This window comes from Cynoglossus semilaevis, chromosome 3, assembly GCF_000523025.1.
Source record: "Cynoglossus semilaevis isolate Cse_v1.0 chromosome 3, Cse_v1.0, whole genome shotgun sequence".
Classification (NCBI taxonomy): Eukaryota; Metazoa; Chordata; class Actinopteri; order Pleuronectiformes; family Cynoglossidae; genus Cynoglossus; species Cynoglossus semilaevis.
The window spans coordinates 3,919,249-3,931,533 of NC_024309.1; the positions used below are offsets into that span (position 1 = coordinate 3,919,249).

The 12,285-nt window shown below is 39.6% G+C and overlaps 1 long non-coding RNA gene across 1 annotated transcript; it reads right to left on the minus strand.

Moving 5' to 3' along the window:
* Positions 1-502: 502 nt before the first annotated feature.
* Positions 503-1,460, minus strand: LOC107988399 (uncharacterized). The gene is made up of 3 exons (XR_001759930.2): positions 1,055-1,460; positions 750-795; positions 503-612 (listed from the first exon to the last, which is right to left on the minus strand). It is a non-coding gene; the product is annotated as an uncharacterized LOC107988399 (long non-coding RNA).
* Between the last annotated feature and the right edge of the window lie 10,825 nt (positions 1,461-12,285).

Below are 12,285 nucleotides of genomic sequence, written 5' to 3' on the forward strand. Positions count from 1 at the left end.
AGAGGAAATTAAAATGGGTCCAAAACTTTATGACACACTTGTATCTTCCTTTACTCTAATTAGTGGTCTCACATCTTTACTACTGAGCCTGAGAGGAAGTGGAAGCCATTGGCCATGACCAGTCTTGAAGAAAGAGCTTACGCTCATTTTCACACAACAGCCCTGGGAACTCAAGGAAACTGATCTTCAGATGTTTTAGTGACCAATTAGGACGCCCGCCTTTCATGTACTCGGACATCATGCTCTCTTGGTATTTCATTCTTCACACTGAGGCTCATCAGAAACATTTCAATTATTTGGCTTTGGTATTTGTCACAGTGCAACAACCCCGGAAAATGCGAATTTCCCTTTGATAAAATAATCCTTTCTTGTACCAAACGTTACTAAAATGTATCATCAAATTCATAACTAAGTAACACTCCTTATTCCTAATTGTTAAAGAAGGAAAAATAAATTATTTTCTGTCATTTTCATAATATCATGATATCACACTCACCTGTAACCTGTTATTTCCTGTTCATCAGTCTCACTCGTCTCGCCAGGTGCCCTCAGTATACTGTATGTGTTGCCTCCCTGGTCTGATAGTCAGGATGCTGCAAATTATATTCTTGTCTGTCGTAAAAAATAAGATGCACATTTTACTGGTGTTATCATCATGACAACAGGATTTTTTCTTTCTGTTTTATGTACAATATTTCAACAACCAAATCTTTAATGATAATCACTCTATCAATGATGCTGTACTTTACCTGGAGAATAGCTTTTTTCCTGATTTTGGCAATAATTCCAAAAAAACTAAATGTGTGTACAAATAAAATAGTTAGTTTTTTTTGCATTAAAACACATTGATTAATAAACACCTGCGTACATTTAGTGCATCTGTTGCAGCTTATCAGTAGTCACTTAGCATACACTTCGCACTCTCACTTAATTAACATCAACCCTCTCTCGATAGCCGGTTACTTTCGCTCAAATATACAGAGCTAATTACCAAGTCACATATTTAACTTATAACATATAATATGTTCATCTGAGCGCGTGTATATTTCCTCACCTGTGGTAAGAATAAAGGAGATACACCTTTTGCAGACATTATCATCGTGGCAGGAAGATTTATTCTTGTGTCTGTGTTCGCGTAAATCACATTCTACCACAAATGCGAGGCGCCGCCTTGTGGCCCCAGAATGTCATAACAATGTAGTGATGTGAGTACAAACGAATGATTAAATGAGTGAAAATAAATGAAACATTTAAATAAATATATAGTAGGCCTGTGTGTTTTTTCTTATCTCATTTCTGGTATGGTTTTTACATTTTCCTATTATTTACAATTTTTTCAATCCTTTACATATAGACCTTTATTCTTCACTCAGTTTTTGTTGGGTCATTGTTGTTCCTGTGTGTCATATTGTTCCTGGTAACATCTCCCTATAATCCTATTGTTTCTGTTCTATGTCCTGTGCACCTACATCTATAATTACCCGTGTGAAGTGTGTGTGAAGTATTTATTCCATAAATAGGTTGTTTACTTAACCATTACAAACTGAAACCTCAAACTAAAATCTCTAATTACTGAATTAGAGATTGGTCATTTAAAGGTGTCTGCCATCTTTTCTGACCTTGGGGTTTGTAAATCAACAGGCTCGGACCGTGTTCAGATTTTTATTTTAAAAAAGTGCATGGCTAGAAATCAAGTTAAAATGTAAATGTGACAAAGCCATCAGGGCTCTACTAAAGGTGTTATTACCCAATGTGTTGTGCTGCCCCTTCACTGTCATATAAATGCCAGTATGCATTTGTTTTATGGCGTGTTCACTCCCAAATAAAATATACAGCAGCAGCTAAGGATGATGAGATTCCGTCACACGTTATCACATATTCAACAAAAAACGTAATTCTAAACAAAGAGTTTTAGTCATAAATCTAATTATAAAATATATATATATATATTTAGCTGCAATTTTTTATCAGGCCAAATTAAATTTCAACTACGAATGTGTTTGTCTTTGAAGAAGAATCAATTATATACATTTTTTCATATATAAAAAATAGCCAGTAGCAGAGGAGTTACATCACTATGTAAATACATAGTACCATAACTGCCGTTGTCTTTCTTGTAAAGCTGACACACAGTGATTCACCGATGGTTACTGCATGCAAATTGCCAGTCTACCCAGAAGCCTACAACTCGTTGCATCTTATACCAAATAATAGCACAGCTCATCAGGTAACGAACAAACACCCGCTTCTCAACACACACATGCACAGCCCACAAAACATGGTGTAGCTGAGCAGCAGACATGGACGCTCTCAAACACCGGGAGGTTTATCGTGCTTTTGTATCTGCCGTTCCTTTTTTTTTTTTTTTTTTAATCGCAAGGAGAAGTAACCAGACTGTAATTAAGGACAGAGGGAGGAAGATGTTCATTAGACGTAGTGTCCTCATTAGTGTAAGTTCCACCCGGAGGTGGTGCTGGACACCTAATGAGGGGCGTACTGTAATAAGAGCGGGGAACCAACAAGAAAGTGCCTCTAGATTGGGACGCATGGAAAGACTTCTCTTTAATAAAAGTGACATGTAGTACAATTACTGTACAGTATTATGGCTATAGTAGATCTACTTACCAACGCTCACTGGCAAATGCAGTTTGAATGCCCTTAAATGGACATGTCAAAAGACATGATGCAAAGGTGCAAACCCAGAATTTCACTTTCAACTTTCACTTTTTTTTAACATTTAGCAAGACATGCTAGGCCACTGTTATTTGTGTGTACACACTGCCCTTCCCTCTGGAACATCTGACCGTATGCACCAAAGAAATTATCACTGTACACTTCCTGTTTTCGGAATATTACCCTTGAAGTTATGGGATTTTTTAGTTTATTGGATGTTTTTTAGGTCATTATCCACATTTTTTCTGAGGGAACTGACCACAATTGCCTTTGCTGTCCTTTCATATATTCTTTTTCTTCCATTTAGGTCATTCACTCCTCAGATGATAACTGATGGTTTTTAATCCCAGGCTACAAATCACTCATAAAATCTGTAAGCGTCCGACCAGCTGTAGAGATGCTGTTGGGGTTCACCTGCCCTTTGGCTAAAGACACACATACACACTTTCACACTCGCACACACACTGCACAGCACGCCACAAGTGTACAGGTAAACTCACTTAATCATCTCAGAGGTCGTTGTTGCAAAGTAAGCTGGAGCAATAATTGCTGCGCTGAGCTGTTCTCCAGCAAAGACTGAAGGAGAGAAAGAGAGCGAGGCAGTGAGGAGAGTTGGTGTGAGAAGGAGGCAGGAGTGAGTGAAAAGTGTTAGCAATCGCTAGACAACAGAGACAGAGCGTAATGACACTGGAAGGACGACTGTCTACAGTACCTGATGCACAGACAGGCAGAGAAAAACAGTGTGACGTAAAAATGGAAAAGAGAGAGAGACACAGAGAGTGAAGCAGGGACAGTAACTCACAGGTGAATGACGACCGACCCTGCACGGCCTGAGAGTGATTTAAAGTCTTAATATTTTCCACTTTGACAGATGGATGATGCCCAACCTCTGGCTGCTGAAGCCTAATGAGTGAAACATTAGTAAACATTTCTAAACCGTGATCAAAGATCATTCTTGCTGATGGCAGGAAGATGATGGGATTGTCCATTTTTTTTAAATTTATTCTTTTCTTTTTTTTAACTCCTGCTCAGCAGTTTTGAATAAAAGATGAAAGAGAGGAGCAGGAACCTCAGGAGGCAAATGTGTATCTGTGTGAGTGCCTTTGTGAGCGTGTGATTTCTTTTGTCCTCTGGCTCTGTTGCTATTAGACCAAATAATGTGTGTACAGTAAGGTGAGCTGCCTGCAGATATGCACATCTCAATACATTGTGGCTGCATGTAGTACACGCACTGGTGTTGAAGCAAACCAGGGAATAGAGCTCTGGAGATGTAGTGTGAAATAAAAGGAAGAACCACAGATGCAGTATAACACCTGCTTCCTGCTAAGGTTCACTGACTACATGAAATACTGCTGTTACAATACATTAAGAAAATCATTTATGAACTATTTAGGGACAATGGAGTTTGCATCTATCTAGCTTGCGAACTCGCTATCTATCTATCACACATACAGTATAATTTGTAAATATACTCTACCTAAGTAGCAAATAGTAATAGTAAATAGTAAATTAACAAAATCAATATAAGCAAGAAGAAACTGGAAATGATAATTACTTCCATTATTAATAGACACAAAACACTTCATTTCCAACCTTAGTGAATGTCTCATTGAGCCAGTGGAATGTGAAATGCTTTGCAGCAGCACAACGTCCTGTTTCTGGTACATCATTACCATGCATCTCCTGTGCACAGGTCTACGGTAACCTCACTGTCCGTGCGCAGACACAGCAACACTGAGGGGACATCCGCAGACCAAAACTGTAAAGTGAAACCTGGCTGTGTGAGCAACAAGGTCAGAAGAAACAGCAATTTACTGTTACCAAGGGGAAACGCCAGAGCGCTGTCATTGGCCAACAACACTAAATAGGACAACAGCAAGTCAGAGGGGACACAAATAAAAGGAAGTGCTCGCTCACCTATTTCTAATCATGGACATGTCTTTGGCAGAGACGGAGAGACACACAAGGACACACAAACAGGCCAGGCCTATCTTTGACTCTGTACAAGATGATACCAAACAAACAAGGGCAGAGCCAAGAGTTTAACAAAAAAAAAAAACTAAACACGTAGACATGATTTTGTCATTCCTGGTAAATTGTCGCGGCCTACATCCAGCATCAGGAGTGGCAGTAACTCCTCAAGCTCAAAAATGTTTTACTCTTTTGTACAGAATGAAGTGAAAAACCACGTCCAATCCATTAATGACATCAAAGATTGGAGCCGAACTTCAGCGGAGCATTCAGCGTGAACATAATGTGCATATGTATAACACAGTGTGACTTCAGAGTCATGTTAAGTTCACTGGGCTAAATTATGCCAGGCTGAATTTACCCATTTATATGACTCTTTTTATGGCTGATTCAAAGCTGCCTGGCTAATCAACCCTCTATTACAAAGCTTCTCCATGGCGGCAGTTTGATTGGCTTCAATTTACATAATGGTGGAACGCTGCGAACGTGAGGCCTCAACTGCTTTCCATTTCTCCGCCGAGCCGATTAGATAGGTTTATGGATTTGAAACATGTGCAAAGCATCAATTTTATTTATTTCATTATTCATTCATTGGTCTATTGCGCCCGGGAACAAGCAAGTTGTCGGTCTGTGACAATCATGAGGGGAACATTTCTGCCGTCCTGGACTACACTCAGTGGCGGAATCCAATTTGTGTTCAGAATGAGAAAGTAGTTTAATCTGCGAGTGCAGACCTATGGAAGTGACACACACACACACACACACACACATCAATAGTGGTGTCCTACTGCACATACTATGTTAATTCATTCAAATGGCCGTCCTTAGACTATAACAAGTGAATCAAAGCTAATGGCCTGCAATTTAGTAAATTTGCTTACATGGATTCATCAGTTGTTATCTTCTCTATTGAATATTAGTGTGATTTATCCATAGTAATGTTGTTATCAGCTAACATGATCCTTTTTTGGTTGCAACTCTTTAATGCTGTACTTGAACACAGTGCTGCTTTGAACTTAAACCTAAGGATAATGTTTGTTTTTTTATATTTCTGTGCTTATTATATATTATAAATATATATATAATTATAATTATAAATCCTTAATTATTTACCCATATGGCCTGTTATGGATGTATAACTGGCAGAAAACTTATAAGCAACATTGAATAACACTAAAATATACAAAAGTCTTTATCTTCTGTTTATACTTAAAAAATGCTTTATACATGAGTCAGTTTAAAAAAAAGGTTTATTATAGTTTTTGCTGAAACGTTAGCTGTTTATTTAATTGTCTTCATCAAAAGAGAGTCCGTGTTAAACCATAGCATCCAAACACGGACTCACAGGCTTTTGTGGTTCTTCCCTGGTCTGCGTCTCATGATCAAGCAGGGAAGTCAAGTGGTGAAACGTATTAAAACACTGGAGCAGGAAGATCAAAATTACCAGAGCAGCGGAGCTGGGGGCAGAAAGCCCTGGATGTGTTTTTCCTTCTTTCACTCTGCCTCTCTCATCTGATGCCACATGAAGTCTTGCCCAGGTACCTGCACTTTTTAATGATGCCATTTGCCTAATGCCTTCTTGCGGTTGTCAATCTGTCTCACATTATCCCTCATCCTCCTGTCTTGCTGCATCACCCGTGCCCCTTGACTGTGGCACACCAAAGAGCCTTGCCTGAAACAGTGCTGCAGTGGCCCATTAGGAGCATCCTCCAGACTGGATTGGTGGGAAACACCTCTTAAAAAGCAAGGATGAAACAACAATCGGCAATAACAAAAACAGGGGAGAGGAGGATGGTGATGGGCATATCTTTTATCCTGCATCGTTTCCACAGTTTCTTTTCTGCTGATGTGGGGAGCTTCTTACCGGAGCACAAATTGGGATGAAGGAGGAAGTGAGAAGGAGCAGTCTGTTAAGCCATGAGTTGACAGCTCCTGCACAACTTCCCCTCTCTCTCTCTCTCTCTGTTGCTTTCTTAGCCAAAAAAAAAAGTGTCTTTTTGTAAAAACCTGTCTACATACAGTACTTCACATCAATGTAATTTTTTGGACTTCTGGACTTTCTCTTCATCTGCATCTGAAAGTTCATTCTTCATCTCATCTCTGAAGGATGTTCCGTTTGTTCTGTGCAACAGACACCCTTGAAGCTTTGCTTCAAATCAAATAATCTTTTTCTTAAACTCTTAATCGCTTCATGCAGATATGTATTTTCATTTTAATTAAATGTAATTCTCTACCAATAACACAAACAGACAATGAATGCCCTAATTCACCTGTATCACACTCACAAACTCTTACACTTCTAATTGAAGAGTTTATGCCAGGGGGAAATGAAATGGGCTGGAAGAGTCATTTGACAGTCACGACATTCAACAAAATGACTCACTGTAGATGCACAGATACACTGAGGCTTATTTGAAACATAATACAATAGTACAGTAAAGAAAGGTTCTCTGATCTTGGCTCATGTTTTGTGAAATTTCCAACAGGGGGCACAGCTGACATTACAGTGATGTGTGGACTAATGAAGGGACAACCTGGTGTTCAAGTATGGGACCGATCCCAGTAGGTCCACATTAAGAACAGAGCACTCTCTTTGTTGCAAGTCATTACACAAACCTTGAAGCTGATGACATGATTAATGAGTGCGACGGATTCAAGATAAGACTCTTGGTGTTTCCTTGCATACATTATCACTGTTTATTCAGAGTGGGTTTGCTAGGAATATTAAGACCAACCCAAGAAGAACAGAACACCAGAACATCAGTTTATATAAAAAGAGATTGTTGGAGTTTTTTTTTTTTTTAAGATTATTCTTTCAGCGATCTAATTAAATATTTGTGTCATAGTGTTAAAGTGGGTTACTCCAATGATGCACAGAATGACAATGTCTTAGGTTTGAACCTGCACTGTGCTCAGTCATCCACCTCATCCAGTGCCACCCACTGCTGCCAGGTAATAGATTAATAGATATTTTTTACTTAAACCCAAAATTAATGTAGCTTGAAATGTTGCAGCCATGACAGTAATTATTAGTTTTGTGGAGTGTTTTTAAACTGATGACATCAAAAGACCCTATATTTCCCATATGTATAATTATAGGGGACAAATTCCAAATACTTGATTTGAGGTAAAACAAACAAAATGAGGTAGTGACGATAGCAATTACTGTTATGGAAACCCATGTTCCAAGATATAGCAACAGTGATGATGAGCTCAATGGTGTTTTATGCTTGATTTTTGTACAGTTAGTACTGGAGATTATCTCCTTGCCTTTTATAACAGGCACTAAATAAAAAAAGTGTAAAGTCTTATCTTCAACTTTTGGTTTCTCTTTCCTTCTGTGACTTTTATAGCACAAGGGTTTCTTGTAGGTGTACTATTACTGTGTCAGAGGTAATGATTAACCAGGCAATGTACAATAATGTACTCTGTCATTTGTGTCTCCACAGGAAATTACAGCTGTGTGACTGCCAGAGCTGATAGTAACAGCTGTAACAGATACAAATAATATGTGGTTTAACCTTGTTATTAAACAGAAATAAGCTGAAACCCCATGGTTTTTGTTATGTGCATTTTTTGCAGATATTAGGACATAAAATGACACTAAAGCTACATTCAATAATGCCAGACAGAAAACAAGTTTGATTTACCATATGGTTTTATGGTGCAATTGCTTTTGTCGGTTGAGAAATATGGGTCAAATCGATTTGTTATCTTTTGTCGTTTGAATGTTGCCGCAGCTTGGCAGACAGTAAAGCTAAGAACAGCGCTGTCTGATCTTGGTGTCTATTTTCCCTGTTGCACACAAATACTTAAGCGCGCACACACACAGCCAACAGGCCAACACAAACACAAATAGAATCCACATCATCTTGGCATTCCCAAACATGTGCAGTGACACCCACAGCAGTAGACAGCAGGGCTCCGTCTCCGCTCACGTTAGAGCAGAAATCTGCAGCCTGGTGAGACCAAATGATTTGAGGCATATGACAAGTCCTTGTGGATTTAAAACAAAGTGCTGTCAAAAACACTCTGCAACAGCCGACGCTGTCTTCTCCCTGCTCTACATGGGCTGATAATCCTCTGAGTCCAAAACCAAACCCATCATTCTCCCTTGAAATTGTTCTTTTTTTTTCTTTGCCCCAGAACACTTCTGCGGACACTGTGTGTGCCGCTTCCATCAGAGGGGATGCCACAAATTTGCCCACAAGGCTGCAGAGGTTGGCCACAACACCCGGGAGACTGAGTCCATTCACATTATCCAGTGCAGAAGAAGCTGTGTGGCAGGCCAGGGATTACAAAGGCAGGAAATAAACACAAGAAGAAGAAAAGCACAGGGGGAAAAGAACACAAGCAAACATTTATGAGTTAAATTGCCTGAGATAAATCTGCATCACTTAAAAGGTTTCCAGATATACTTGAGTTTGTTTGAGTCATTATACAAGATACAAATTTCAAAATAATAAAAAAAAATTAAGCACTTATAAAGAGACATACAGTAGGAACATACATAAGTGTCTTTTGTTGCTGTACAGCTAAGATTACCCATCGGCCCCTTCATGTAATCAATAATAACCAAACTGAAACATGCTGTAAAAAAGGATCACTATCATTATCTTCTTCCGGGAAGTTACTTGTTTTTTATTACCTTCAAAATACAAATCCAAAATGGATGGTCATTGTTTCAACTATGTACAGTATGGCTGGTAGTCATACACACTGTCACCGATGTTTTATCATCTTATTTCCTTCAAAGAGATTGTGATTTACAAGACTGATAAAGTCTTCTACTGAAAAGGTCCCCAAACCAGTGGTTGAGACCATAAACCTGCCAAAAAATGTTTGCAAGCATCGTACTGTAAATCAGCTTTTTAGAAGAACTTTTTTGCAAATAGTAAGGATGCCTCCTGGTGATTCCTTACTTCTGGGTTTCACTGTCTGAACTTGATGGCTGTGTCCATTTGTCATATACGATCTATGGCAAACACGAGGGAGTCAAAACAGGAATAATATTCATGGATGTTGAGACCACTTCCTCATTCCCCCCAAAACGTGATTGATGTTGTTCTGTGAACCCCACAGGGAGATGTATAATGGTGTTAAAACAGGAGTTGTGGAGTTCTTTGCAGACCTCTCCTCAAGACCCTGGAAAATGACTCTCATAATCCTTCACAGCAGGCAGGAACCATCCACTCAGTATGGACGCATCGCTCCCTGAGTCAATATGGCCGCTCTGTCTCCGGTTTCCAACCGGCGCATAAATGAGCTTCAAGTATGTGTGGTTGTTAGGCAAATGTTATCACACTTGTGACACATAAATATGTGTGCAGACATTCAGACGGTCCAGGACGCACACGCATCCTCAATACACCCCCTCTATAAAACATGCTGCTGATAATATTTTTTCCTCCTTGATCCTTTGCATGTAAAACAGGCATGATAGATGATGGGATGAGATGCAGAGCAGAGAGAGAACTCACTGGTGGTGGTGCTGCGCTACAGAGTTCACAACAGAGTCGACCCAAGGCCCGGGCTAACGACTGCTCTCCAAATAAATGATGATAAACATGAGCTCTGCTTCCACCAGTGAGTGCGCATTACTTAATGATGTTCAATGGCAGTGGTGAGCGGAAAAGACAACAAATATATTATACCAATTCATCTTAAATGGGCATCCCTAAGGAAACCCATCTGAATTGTAAATTCATGCACAGGCCTCATTTTTCATACGTGGCAAGGGTAAAATTCCATAAACTGTGTACTTAATGTGCAATGCTTTTTGCATATTTACATCTTTATGGGCCCGTACTGGGTTGTGTATGTATTTATTTATATGAAATGTTTACCACTTATCCGTCGTCAGGATCGGACTAGGTTCAGATTGATGCCTTTGTGCAGTAGCGTGCCACAGGTCAAACTTCAAAGCAGAGAAACTACAGCAATGCTCATTAATTTTGAATAAATCTCAATACATTTGGGCTGCATCACCTATAATCCGGCAGTGAATGTTTACATTAACTTTACACACATTTCAGTTTTATATGCATGTCTTATTGAGCTGCCACATATCATGTTTACCAAATAAATTATTGACTATATCCAACCTTTGTTCTTTGCTCTGGTTTGTATTTATCGCATGTAGAGTCAACCGGCACACTCAGGTGGCCACAAAGATCTTTATTCACAGAAATTAGTTGCAACAAGAGACGTCTATTAGCCTTGGTATGGAAGAATAGCTGGCATCAGGTCTGCGACTCAGAAATCAAGCTGCCTTTGAGAGACAAATCACAGGAGACGACAGGTCAAGCAGTGAATGAATGCTGGCCTGACTTAAAATAGTTGTGCCATGGATACCTGGCAGTGTTTCTCCTGCGGAGACAGGTAAAGCCTGTTAGATGGCAGCGAGCGGGCGGAGAGAGAAACAAAAAACAAGTGTCCCAAAAGAGGAACATAATCTGATAAGACTGTGAAAGACTTAGGCCTTGTAGCGTCTGTGCCAAGGGCCTTTCAGCAGGTCCAATTTAAAACCACCTGGACCGGAGGGTCTCCTGAGACAGATGGAATGGAGAATACGGCGGGGAAAAAATAAACATACACCAGTGCAGCTAATTTTCTGGGTTTTGACATCGATTCCTAGTCATGTGTTTAATCTGTTAACTTTGAATATTTTCCCCTAACATGAACCTAAATAATATCTTTATGCTAAATTGGACCAAGTGATGAGACACGAGGCTCAGGCCAACAAAAGCACAAAAAGAACCCACACAATCTTCGCATTCCCAAACATGTGCTGCATATTTATTCTCTATAGGATAAAAAGATTTATTTTGTTTGATTTAATTTTTTTTGAATAACTCAACAAATACACATCTAAAACCTTTACATATTGATGGATATACGTATGTTAGGGAGGTCCGATAATATTGTCCAACCAATAATATTGTCCAATATTAGCATATTATGTATTATCTGCAAGAATCGTTTTCAGCTTTTCCTCCAATAATGAAAACCCGATAACGTAACGTCTAGGTTTTGACAAATAATGTGTGCCGTCTTTTTAATTGCAGACCATTGAACAGATACAACATTTCAAGGAAAACAACATACATGACTACATCGCAGTCCTCCACTGAATTGTCATTTCTCATGTACGCAACCAGAAAGTCAGAGGTCTCTGTTTTTTTTAATGGCCTCAGGTAAAACTAATAAATAACACCATGTTAAGGGTAAACAAAGGGTTAATTAAAACCTGCCCCTCAGCCCCATAACTACACCAGTTCCAATGCCAATTCACCTCACCTCTGGAAACCTCCCTCGATGATGTCACAACGCTCCAAACATGATTTATTCTCTGTTTTTCTATATTTACATAAAAATCTCTTTCATTGTGTTTGCGCCGCACTAATGTTTTGTTGCCTCGACTTCTTTACGCCCAGCCCCCACGGCTCCTGGGTCTCCTCTTCCTCCCTGAACCGCCCCTGCCCACCAGTTAGCCAGCAGCCATCTGTCTGTTCATTCGTCTCCATGCCCGGCTCATTTGGCCGCTCAGTAGGGCTCTGTTGATTCTCCATCGCTGGTGAGCCCTTCTTATCAAACCCATGCAGAGGACCTAATTAGTCGGTGGGCTTTTGGTGGTGTGTG